The sequence below is a fragment of the Jatropha curcas genome, chromosome 11 (assembly GCF_041381405.1).
Source record: "Jatropha curcas cultivar XTBG-Jc1 chromosome 11, XTBG_Jcur_1.0, whole genome shotgun sequence".
Classification (NCBI taxonomy): Eukaryota; Viridiplantae; Streptophyta; class Magnoliopsida; order Malpighiales; family Euphorbiaceae; genus Jatropha; species Jatropha curcas.
Genome location: NC_143161.1, coordinates 9,716,046 through 9,729,591, shown reverse-complemented (window position 1 = coordinate 9,729,591; position 13,546 = coordinate 9,716,046). Strand labels below are relative to the sequence as shown.

General features: G+C 33.4%; 1 long non-coding RNA gene across 1 annotated transcript; it reads right to left on the bottom strand.

Annotated features, from left to right (window-relative positions):
* Nucleotides 1-4,539: 4,539 nt before the first annotated feature.
* LOC110010380 (uncharacterized) lies at nucleotides 4,540-5,961 on the bottom strand. Its single transcript, XR_002285358.3, has 2 exons — nucleotides 5,824-5,961; nucleotides 4,540-5,737 (listed from the first exon to the last, which is right to left on the bottom strand). It is a non-coding gene; the product is annotated as an uncharacterized LOC110010380 (long non-coding RNA).
* Between the last annotated feature and the right edge of the window lie 7,585 nt (nucleotides 5,962-13,546).

The window sequence follows — 13,546 nt, the reverse complement described above, 5'->3', positions numbered from 1 at the left end:
ATGTAAATTTTAGGAAATTATTTCTTTCTTATTGAAAGTTACTATGTATACCAAAAAATCTCTATTATTTTGTTTTCATTTATACTATTTCACTAAAAAATTTTGACCACATGTAATATATTTATTTACGTAATTAGACATTTTTTTAATCAGATTTATTTTTTATTCATCCTGAAATGACAAATATAATTTTGCCCCTATGAAAAAATTTTGGCTCCATCATTGCTTCACACCCTTATTTCCTTGCTAGTATAGTTCTTCTTTTATATAAATTGTTTCTCAAATTTTATATGAGCTTCTTTGTCTTGAAACTTGATTTTCCAAATCAAAACCCAAAATTCATTATTATTTATTGAAATGTTATTTACCTAGAAAAAGAAATTTACAAATCTTATCAAGTACAACTATGGCAGCAAAGCTAAACATATAATTGATGATCTTGTGATGAGAAGGGAGGCGAAAGCAACATTGAAGAGAGAGAGAGGACATAACGGTGAAGAGAAAGACAATGGAGTTTGCGTTAAAACTCATATTGAATCAACTAAAATTAAACTGCTTCAGTCAGATTTTATCCTAAACCATATGATTCCATTTTTCATCCTAAAAAATCTCAAATCATGAAACATATATAGTTGACGTTGATTGAATTTGGTTTTTGAACCGAACCAATCAAATGCAACCACCATCTTAGTCAGCCACCAACTAATACAAGTAGAATAATTTTGTCCTTTGATCCATAAAGGGATGTGAAATCCTTTTGTTGAACCATCTTTTTCCTTTTGCAAGTTTCACAAATTAGGCACTAAAATAATAGAGAGAATAAACTTTGTTATAGGACAAGTACATAGCTCAAATATATGAATATTTATTGTTATTGAATTGTAAAGGAAGGGAAAGAGAAGACATGCAAGAACAACCGTGGGTTGAGCATGTTTGGCAGACAGGAGCACGTTAGGCCTTTGTGGAATACCACTCCATTAGCCCTCCAAAATTATAAATCTTGCCTAATATTCATGGATTTGCATGCGTTGGCGAAACTAGGACCCTAACATGAGGGAGAGCATTTATATATATATATATATATATATATTAGTATAAGAAATTTAAAAATAAATTGAATTATTTAATAGAAATCCACAACTTCCATTCATAATAAAAAAATAATTATATGAATTTTTTTTAAAAAAAATCACATATTTCCTCTACGTAATTTTATATTTTGAATCCGCTAAATAATTAGCTCATTGTTAATGCTATTAAATATATCTGTTTCTCTATAAGTGATTAAAAAATTATTCATCCAAGTATCTTATATTTGATCACACAATCGATTATTCACAATCTTTGTTGCACAAAATGCTCTCTCTACCATTGATGTGACAACAAATAAAATTAATCTAACTTAATAAGTGAATACACTAATGGATAAATAACATGCTTCCCGGTCGACTAACTCTTGTCTTTAGGAAACATCAAGTCAATTTTGTATGTGTTGAAAAAGGCACTCAAACTACTTTAATAGGGTTCACATATTATAAATATGACAATTTAAAAGGTTCATTTTATAAATATATTTATAGTTACTTAGAAAAATTTTCAAATCAAGGGTACCAGTCGAGAGGGATAGAAAAATTATTATTGTTATTATTATTTAGTTTTCTATTTATTTAATTTTTTTATTCATTAGAAGGTTCAATCGGTCAAAATAACATAATGAATTCCATAATAAAAATAATTATTTTATTCATTAATTAAATTAATATAAATTTTTATAGTCGACAACTTTCAACTTATGATCCCCACTCATCCTGTCAATAAGAAGCTCAATTAGATCATTAAAAAAATGATAATAAGATCTAGAACTGATCGTTATCACAACGGTGTAAGGGTGAAAAGTGTGATGTAAGCATAATTATTAGTGTTTGGCTGCACTTTTGATTTTAAAAAAAAATAGATGGAATTTAATTTTTTAAGTTAAACACAATGACAAGTATTTATGTTTTCTATTACTATGAGTTACGTGAGGTTTGAGCTAATAAACTAATCATTCTCTATTGTTTTTTAAAATATATGAGTCTTAATTCTCTCAATCTTCATATTCTCAAAGACCCTGAAAGTTAAAAACAAGTAAAATTAATTAATTAAAACTTTCACTTGATACAATAATTTAAATAGTTCCATAACTTTTAAATTTAGCGCTTCTATCGAGCTTAATATATTGTTTCACTTTCAACTTTAAATTTTATTATAATTTCACTCTAATTTGACCTTTATATCAATTTCAATCGGAACTTTGATATTTTATTGTAATAGCACCCTAAATTATAATTAGGAGTTTAATTGTAAATAAAAAATAGGTTCACTCTTGTCCTTAAGCTTAAATTAACTTATGTGGACGAGGGAGTTTGGGTTAATAGTAAGAACAATCTCTATTATTATTTTTAATATTTTTAAATTCTTTCTTTTATTGATAATAAGTGATATTTAAAAATTAATTATTTGATACATAAACTTTTTTTTTTAAAAAAAATTAGAATATAATTATTATTATGGTTTGATTTTAATGTAAACTTTAAAACAATTATAAAATCTAAAACAAAGATCCTATCAATTTATTTCACTCATAGACTAGTCTGTTAGAAATTATAACATTTTTTTTTATCAAAAAAGAATATAAGATATAATTATATTCTATTTAAAAAAAAATTCATGTATCAAAAAATTAATTTTTAAATATTATTTATTAGCAATTAAAGAAATAATTTAAAAATATTAAAAATTATAATAGAGATTGTCCTCACTATTAACCTAAATTCCTTTATTCATACAAATATATTAAGTTAATTTAAAACCAAGGTTAAGAGTAAATCTATTTTTTATTTACAATTTAAGTTCCAATTATAATTTATGAGTTTATTATCATGGCTTATGAATCCTAACCCATTTTTCTCATCAGGTAGTGATTATTTAATGTTTGTAATTGAAAAATTATCTACCTAGCCTAAGAGATTTTCTATTTATGAGATATATGCATGTGTTAATATTTTGAGCCTGATAATAACGTATTCCTTAAACAGTAATGCCTCCGGGATGCCCCTAATAACCAACGAAAGACAAGTGCTTTTAGGGAAGGAGGAAGTAAGCTAGATTGCACAGACTGATTGGTAAGACGCAATGACACTTGCATAGATGGGCCTCAACTCTTTTTTACCTTTGGGCCAAATGTTAGAATAAAAGGATATTGTAAAGTTTTTGAAACTTAATTTAAAAACAAATGTGAGTTTGATTTTGAGATTAAAATTATTATCATTTAAGATATATATTTTTATTATTATGCTCTTTTTTATTGGTATGACCTTAGTTTGTTAATATTTTATTATTTTAATATGTTAGTATTTCTTTTTTGCATTAATTTCTTGTTTTCACCGTTGTTTTCTTTTTTTGTATTTTAATAGTTTTCTGCTGCCGTTTTTTTTTTCAACCCTCATTATTTTCTTATCATTCTTTCTCCCTTAGATGTCGTCAATTATTGTTTTATCATTCTTTCTCTTTTTACTGTCGTTCTTCTCATTATTAGAGTTGTTCCACTGTTTCGTTTTTTATTTATAAAGTATGTGAATTTCTATTTTTGGTCAGTTGTTTATTTTTGAAAATATCTTTATCAATTATTTATATAATCAGTAAATACTGCAGGGACAAGGTAGAACTCTTGATTCTGTATGGATTGATACAGACACAGTATAATTACTTGGTTTGTTCCAATATGTTAATTGGTGTACATATATCTATTATGTATTTAATTGATTTTACAATATTTAATATACAGTAAATACACACAATTTTTTCTTGGTTTGATCCAATGTACTAATTAGTATATACATATTTATTTTGTATTTAATTGATTTTACAGTATTTACTAATACACAATATATATTATACATTTTCAAACTAAACCATTTGTCCATCTGATCTAAACCAAACCAGTATTACTTTTCATATAATAGAAGTAATTTTTTATTACTATAGTTTAGAATATAAGATTTTTTTTTTCAATTTTTGTATCTTTTTCGCTAAGTGTCTTATAAAATGACGAAAATACCTATTTTTTCACTTTTGTTATATTTTTAAAAATACAATGAACGGACAAATTGTATTTTTCAAACATTAGGGACCGTACTATAATTCTTCTACTGGCCACTTTGTTATATTTATATAGAGAAAATTTCCTTTAATGCAAAACAAAATGTCAATATGACATTGTTTTAGTTTTTAGTTTAAACATTAACTTTTGAAGAATTTTATGAAAGTGATAAACATTATTGTGGTTGGGCAATTAATATTTCAAAACAAACTGAACCATGCACTAAGAAAATGAGAACTTCTTCACATTATGTGATATATTAAATTTTTGAGTTAGAAGTATAGTCTGAATTATATACATAATATTGGGCTATATTTAATAATTAAATGTGGACGTATAGTGAGATTTACACACAACTGTAATGAATCCAGAAGGAAAAAAAATTTCCTTCCAAACAATAGTGCTTAAATTAAAATTGTTGTGCCCATTTATATTTTCTTATAGTTGTGTCTCACAATTCGATTCCCATAACAACTTCACCTTATAGAAAATTAAAAATATTGCAAATACATAAAATAGTTAGTCCATGCTTATGATAAAATATTGAGATAATTATATTTTTAGTATCTCAACTTATAATTTTTTCTATTTTGGTACTTGAACGGATGGCTAACCGGAAAGGTGATTTTGCAATTATGGAACTCGATTGTATAACACGTGGCAGCTGACGTGGAGAAAAAGAGCTCCAAAATTGTAAATTCAACTGCATGAGTGGATTCCACGTAAGACATAGACATAGAATTTCTATTTTGAACTTAAGAACACCCAAATTTCACATCTTCTTTCCCTTCACATCTCCTTGTTCTTCAATCTTGTGTTGCTTTCCACTCCGCTGTTGGAAATTACCGGCAAACCTCTACCCTTGCAATCTTAGTTGATCAAGATCATGAACCTCTGCAAGCTGCTATGATCTTATACCTAGAAAAAATTTGAAGGCCCCAACCTCAAACCCTTTCTAAAACCATCGAGGCCATTGCAAAAGAAAAAGCAAAAATAACAAAGGAAATCGCAAAGTAAAGCAAATAAGGGCCTCTAAATGGAAACCAAAAATATAAACTCTTGTAATTACTTCTATATTCTTGCGTCTAGAAGAACAAACCAGGTAATTGTTGTTATTCGATTCTCGCCATTACTGCCACCATTAGCGGTGATGTGGAGGCGGCGGTACGGACTTCATCAATTTTAGGAGGAATTGGATTTTGGCACTTTTTCAGGTGACTTTTGGTTGCTAGATTGCCTGTTGTTGATAAAGTGGCTGATTATGGTGACCTTGTGGTGGTTGTTGGCTCTACATTGAATTACTATGCTTGTACCCATAAGGTTCAAAGGAATAAGGAATTAGATGATAAATGATTGAAACTTTGAACGAAAAGAAACCAGATTCTGGTTTGGCAGGAGAAACCCAGATCTCCTTTCTACTGTTAAAACGCTTCTCTCTTTCCCCTGAGAGTGTCAATGAGTCTAAGAATACAAATTAAAGCGCAAAGAAGTGCAGCTCATATGACCACCAAGTCTAAGCCCAAAGTTGCTAGTGGCTCTAACGAGTCCCTATTGGCAGTTATGTTGGTCGCCGATGAATTTCCAGCGCCAAGGAACCTGAATGAAGCAAGTCATGTGAAGAGAGAGGATATGAGATTCGGATGTTCTTAAGGAAAAAATAAGAAATCTATGTCTATGTCTACCTGGAATCCACTCATGCAATTAAGTTGGCATTTTAGAGCTCTTTTTCTTCCAGCCCTCGGATCGCTAGCGTTTTCTGTTTAAATATCGAAATAGAAAAAAAATAAAAAGTTGAGACAATAAAAATATAATTATCCCTTAAAAATATGTGGATATTTTTACCAGATAATGCACATACATTAAAAATGTGTGCAATATAAATTAAGAATTAGTAAACATATTGAACAATGGAGCTCACGTCTCATTTTTTGTTAGAAGTCCAAACATATAAAACTCTTTATGCAAGTAACTTATCATCTCTTTTATCATTTATCGCCCTTTTATTGAAATTTGGGACCACCTAATTGTCTTTTCAGGGGTAAATTAGAAAAAAAAATCCACAAAAATCTACCCCTTAATCCTAAAGAAATTTTGAGTTTGTGAATAAATAGAATGGAGGGAGTATAAAATTTTGATATCTTTCATTTGACTTTGTATTTCCTTATTGACTCTACGGAAAAGATATAAAAATTGAACAAAAGGTATATAAGCAAAGATAAATTGATATATTTGTAAAAGCACAAGAGTAGACCAGTTATATTTCATAAATAACAGGACCGTACTATGATTTTCCTTTTATTTAATAACTCCTATAAATTCTTTCATAAAAAAAAGAAAAAGAAAAAGAAAAAAACAAAAGAACTCTGCTCAAATTAACTCGCATTTTCCACCTTCCCAAACTGCATAAAAGTTACCTGTGAGTACCAAATAAATCTCCGAGTATCATTTATTTATTTTTAGTGTTTCTCTTGTACTTATTTTCTATAGATGTTGTTGGGGACATGATAAATTTAGTGTCTCGATTCGCAAAACTTTTCTATTTTGGCGTTGAATAAAAAACTTTATTAATTGAGTGTTTAAATTTTTTTTTTTAAAAATAGCAATTAAATGTCTAATGCTTACGTGTCTCACCGAAAAAATACTGTGCATATTGAAACCTATTTTTTCACTCAGCTGAGTGTAGCATAAGTGGGCTCCACATTAGCATGACATATGACCCTACATGGATATAGCATTGAATTTCCATTTTTATCCTTTTCAAAACCAATTCATATCTCCATCTTCTTCGATGCTATCTCCATCTATCGATCTATAAGACTGGAACATTGGTTTTTGTTCCATTGACTTTTACTTTTCAAAAAAATTTTACAGCCCCTTATATTTTTGCGTGAATTCTATATCGTATCTCTATTTTTTTTTCGTATTTAATGAATATTTATCTTGAGTAAATATAGTGCATGCAACTCAAAAAATATAATGATATGTCAAAAAAAAAAAAAACATGTTATACGAAACATCAGATTAAATAGTCTAAAATATACATTTGGTCAAAAATATTCCTATGGACATTGTTCCTCCCTCTTTCTCTCTCTATCAATCAATACTCGAGAAGTAAGAAACTGATACTTTCATACTCCTCCTCTACCATCGCCGTTGCCACTGCTGACGCCCTCATCTCCTCCTCCCTCTACAGCCGCCGCTGCCATCATCTACTTCTCCCGCCTCTTTCGCCTTCCTCTTCGGCTTCTAAAACCCATCAAATTGGAAAAAAGAAAAATAAATCTTCTTTTGCTTTCTAAAAACATTTTAATTTACTTCAATCACCTCTAGAGCAAAAAATCAAAGAAGAGCAAAACTTGATCTACTAGAAAAAAAAGCTAAATCAGAAAATTAAGAATATAAGTTGTTGTTATTCAAGATTAGAAAAGAAGAAATGGTTTCAAGGTGCAAAGCAAGAAAAAGGTAAACATGTTTTACCATCACCACCACTTTTACCTCCCACACCTCCATCACCTCCTCCACCAATGAGTCCTAGATCTGACATATGGACATCGATAATAGATTCCCCACTACCTCTCCTCCTCCGCCACTGCCTCCACCTCCACCACTTTAGTCATCAAGCTGGGAGTTTTAGGATTCTTTTCTTCCACCACTTCTTTAACATTATGGTCGGTTATTGAGGGGGAATGGGAAGAGGTGACAATATGACAATTAAACAAATTTTCAGTCTTTTCACACTACGCATGGATACTCACGTATTACTTCCAGGGTTGCGAGGTATCTGTTAAATATGAAAAAAAAAAAGAAGGTATCTTATAGGACGCTGCAAAGTATAAGAAAACACAATGTTTTTTTTTTTTTAAAGTACAATGTCCAAAATATGCTTTGGCCATTAATTAATCCAATGAAATATGTGTTAGTAATAAGCTCTGATACCACTTGTTAGGATACCGGCAATAAAAATACGAGAATAAATACGGCAGCGGAAAAATAGAAATGGGACACAGAAATTTACGTGGTTCACCCTCAACTGTTTAAGGCTACGTCCACGGGACCAACTCCGAATAATTCTTCTACTATTACAAAATAATAGGCTTACAATGAGAGTAATACAAAATAGTGGCACTCACAAGTGTTTCCCAAAAACACCCTAATAATCTTCACTATTTTCTAAACCCTTAGTTTTAAGAACCATTTCTTAAAACTCAAAAAAACTCTCTATTTTTCTCTCACTTATTCTTCGTTGCTTTGTGTTGTTGGTACCTATGCTGAATGCTCCTGCCTCTATTTATAGGCAAAGATTTGAGAGAGCCGTGCATTGCTCATGCACGGCTCTTCATTATTTTCAACTGGCATGCCAACCATTCAATGGTTGGTTGCCAACCTTTGATTTTTTTTTTTTCATAATTGTGTGGGTCCCACTTGAGTGGGCACACCACCACCAACAAATCTCCCCCTGCACGCTCAAGTGGGGACGTTAGCCATACTCTCCATCATCCCTGCAGCTAATCGGCAATATTCAAACTTGTCTTTTGGAAGAATCTTCGTTAACATATCTGATCCATTTTCATCTGTATGGATCTTCTCAAGCTGTAACTGCTTCATCTCCAATACATCCCTGATCCAATGATATCTAACATCAATGTGCTTTGATCTTGAATGAAAGGAGGAATTCTTCCCAAGGTGAATTGCACTCTGACTATCGCAAAATATCAAATATCGTTCTTGATGAATTCCGAGTTCATTCAAGAACTTCTTCATCCACAGCAACTCTTTGCATGCTTCTGTTAGTGCTATGAATTCTGCTTCAGTTGTTGATAGAGCAACGCACTTCTGTAATCTTGACTGCCATGACACAGCTCCCGCTGCAAATGTGATTAGATACCCTGATGTGGACTTTCTCGAGTCAACATCCCCAGCCATATCTGCATCGGTATAACCGACTAATACTGGCTTTTCATCTCCAAAGCATAAACATACTTTGGTCGTACCTCGAAGATACCTGAAAATCCATTTTACTGCAGCCCAATGTTCCTTTCCAGGATTTGAAAGAAACCGACTCACTACTCCGACTGAGTGAGCAATATCTGGCCGTGTACAAACCATGGCATACATCAAGCTTCCAACTGCTGAAGCATATGGGATCTTTTCCATCTCTTCCTTCTCCCCATCGGTAGAAGGGCACTGTTTTGAGCTTAATTTAAAATGATTAGCAAGAGGACAACTAACCGCTTTAGAATTCTCCATTTTAAACCTTTGAAGTACTTTCTCAATATACTTCTCCTGTGACAACCATAATTTCTTGGTTCTTCGATTTCTCGTAATCTTCATACCAAGAATCTGCTTTGCTGGTCCCAAGTCTTTCATAGCAAAAGACTTACTTAGCTGTTTCTTCAAGCTATTAATTCTGACAGAATTCTGACCAACAATCAACATATCATCTACATAGAGCAAGAGAATAATGTAGTCATCATCAGAGAATTTCTTTACGAAGACACAGTGATCTGAAGTAGTCTTTTTGTAACCTTGCTCCCTTATAACAGACTCAAACTTCTTGTACCACTGTCTTGGTGCCTGCTTTAAGCCGTACAGGCTCTTCTTCAGTTTACAAACATAATCTTCTTTCCCCTTTTTTATGAAACCCTCTGGCTGCTCCATGTATATTTCTTCTTCCAAATCTCCATGTAGGAAGGCAGTCTTTACATCCATTTGCTCGATTTCCAGATCAAAACTGGCGGCCATTCCGAGCACTGTCCGAATGGATGTCATTTTCACAACCGGTGAAAAGATTTCATCAAAATCAATACCCTTTCTTTGATTGAATCCTTTCACAACCAGTCTAGCTTTGAATCGTGGTTGAGAGCTGTGTTCTTCCTGCTTGATCCTGAACACCCACTTGTTTTTCAAAACTTTCTTGCCTTTGGGCAACTTCACCAGCTCAAATGTTTTATTCTCATGCAAGAATTTCATTTCATCTTGCATGGCTTCAATCCAGTTCCTTTTGTGTTCACTTTCCATTGCTTCTTCAAAACATTCAGGTTCTCCCCCGTCAGTCATCAATACATATTCATTTGCTGAATATCTAGTAGATGGTTGTTTGACTCTACTAGACCTTCTTAATGTTTGAGAACCTTCTGGTGCTGGTGGCTGAACAGGAACACCATCAAAATCATCTTCTGGTTCATTCTGATGAGGAATTTGTGGATTTTCTAACTCTGACTCTTGTTCTTGTGGAACATTTTCTTCATCTCCAACTTGTCTTTGTTCTGTTGCTGGAGGAACTATTTGTACATCTGTTGAATCATCTTCAGATCTATCGGCAGCTTGCTTCTGAGTCTTTTCAACATCTTCAATAGTCTGATTTTCAACAAATACAGCATCTCTACTTCTTATCATCTTTTTCTGGATTGGATCAAAAAATCTATAGCCAAATTGATCTTGACCATAGCCAATGAATACACATTGTCGAGTCTTGACATCAAGCTTAGACCTCTCATCCTTAGGAATATGCACAAATGCTTTGCAACCAAACACCCGCAAGTGATCATAGGAAACATCCTTTCTCGACCATACTCATTCTGGAGTATCATACTGAAGAGGAACACAAGGTGAACGATTTATAAGATGAACTGCTGTAAGAAGAGCTTCACCCCAAAATCTTTTAGACAACTTTGCATGTGAGAGTAAACATCTGACTCTCTGCATCAAAGTTCTGTTCATCCTCTCAGCCAAACCATTCAATTGCGGCGTCTTGGGAGGTGTTGTTTGATGTCGAATACCATGCTATTTGCAGAAAGCATCAAATGGCCCAGTGTATTCTCCACCATTATCTGTTCTGATGCACTTCAGCTTCTTGCCTGTCTGTCTCTCAACCAAGTTTAGAAATTGTTTAAAAACATCTAAAACTTGATCTTTAGACTTCAAAGTGTACACCCAGGTCTTCTTAGAATGGTCATCGATAAATGTTACGAAGTATTGATTTCCACCATATGACATCGTCAATGGTCCACATAGATCTGAATGTACCAGATCTAACACATTCTTCATTCTGGAAGGCTGAGAAATCTTGAAGGCTACTCTATTCTGCTTTCCTGCCATACAATCATAACATTTCTCTAAATGGACTTTATCCAATCCAGATAGCATATTGTTTTTAACCAGAGTTGTCATTCCTTTCTCACTCATGTGGCCTAGTCGTTTATGCCACAATTCAACTGTTCTATCATCCTCCGCTACATTTAAAGTATCTCGGGAGAGCTTTGCATGCATCACGTACAGCTTTGGATCTTTCTTTCCATGGGCTACCACCATGGAACCTTTTGTGAGTTTCCACTGACTATTTCTGAAGGTGCTGCAGAAATTTTCATCATCAAGTCTGCCAACCGAGATTAAATTAGAATGCATGTCTGGTACATGCACGACATCTTTTAAAATTAATCTCGAACCATTTTCTGTCTCCAGGCAGATGTCTCCCTTACCGACGACTTTCAACAGTTTGCCGTCTGCTATCTTGACCACACCCAGATTCTCTGGTGTGTAAGATAAAAAATTCGCTTGCCGGGATGTTGCGTGAAGTGTAGCCCCACTATCAATTACCCAACTGGTCTCCTGGGTTGCAAGATTGATAGTGTCTTCAATGAACAGTTGGAACTCAGCAATGACATTAGCTTCATCATCACTGCTCTCTTCTTTCTTTGCTTTGCCTTTGATCTTCTCCTGATCACTTTTAAACTTCCGGCAGTCCCTTTTAATGTGCCCCTTCTTCCCACAATGATGGCACACAATATTGGCAAATTTGTTTGATTTACCCCTGCTCTTATCTCTTGTAGTTGAACTTCTAGATTGGCTCCTCCCTCTGGACTGGTTATTTCTTTTAGCATCTGCTAAAAAAATGTCTGACTGAGATGAAGAAGGATTCTGTGCTTTACGTCTCATTTCTTCATTCAAAACAGCATTTTTAACAAATTCCCAGCTAACTCCACTATGTGGTGTAGAGTTTGTTATTGATATCTTCAAAGTCTCCCAAGACTCTGGTAAAGAGGCAAGCACCATAAGGCCGAGGATTTTATCATCAAATTTTATGCCCATATTTGACGGCTGGTGAATAGTCACCTGCATCTCACTCAAGTGATCTGCTACAGAAGTACCTTCTTGGTATTTGAAATTCATCAGCTTCGTCAAATAAAATAATTGGTTGTTGCCGGATTTTGAGGCATAGAGCTGTTCAAGCTTGTCCCATAATGTTCTGGCGTGAGTCTCGTTACAAATGTGGTTGTACACATTATCATCGACAAATTGTCGAATATAACCACAAACTTGTTCATGCTCGAAAGCCCATTCTTCATCAGTCTTGTCTTCCGGTTTGCTTGAACCAAACACGGGCAGATGCATTTTTGTTACCATAAGGAGATCTCTCATTTTATTTCTCCATATATGGTAATTTGCGCCATTTAGACTGATAATTTTGCTCGTTCTAGCTTCCATGACTTTGAGTGAATAGTAACCGTATATATGAATAGTAACAGTATACAAGAATAGTGACTGTATACTTAAATAGTACTATACGTGAATAGTATCTGTATGCGTGAATAGTACTATACGTGAATAGTGCTGGGCTTAACAGCGACGGCTCAGCAACAGTAACTTCAATAGTAACTATTCACCGTCAACTGCAAGTTACTATTTTACTATTCATCACTAAGTCGATTTTGCAACGTCTTTCCGAGCGGACTGCACCAACGGACTCGTCGTAATTTTCTCGTCTTCGTGGTATATTTATTTTCAAAATATATCCACGGATCCGGTACCGCTATCTGATCGGCTGAACCAGGCTCTGATACCACTTGTTAGTAATAAGCTCTGATACCACTTGTTAGTAATAAGCTCTGATACCACTTGTTAGGATACCGGCAATAAAAATACGAGAATAAATACGGCAGCGGAAAAATAGAAATGGGACACAGAAATTTACGTGGTTCACCCTCAACTGTTTAGGGCTACGTCCACGGGACCAACTCCGAATAATTCTTCTACTATTACAAAATAATAGGCTTACAATGAGAGTAATACAAAATAGTGGCACTCACAAGTGTTTCCCAAAAACACCCTAATAATCTTCACTATTTTCTAAACCCTTAGTTTTAAGAACCCTTTCTTAAAACTCAAAAAAACTCTCTATTTTTCTCTCACTTATTCTTCGTTGCTTTGTGTTGTTGGTACCTATGCTAAATGCTCCTACCTCTATTTATAGGCAAAGATTTGAGAGAGCCGTGCATTGCTCATGCACGGCTCTTCATTATTTTCAACTGGCATGCCAACCATTCAATGGTTGGTTGCCAACCTTTGATTTTTTTTTTTTTTTTTTCATAATTGTGTGGGTCCCACTTGAGTGGGCACACCACCACC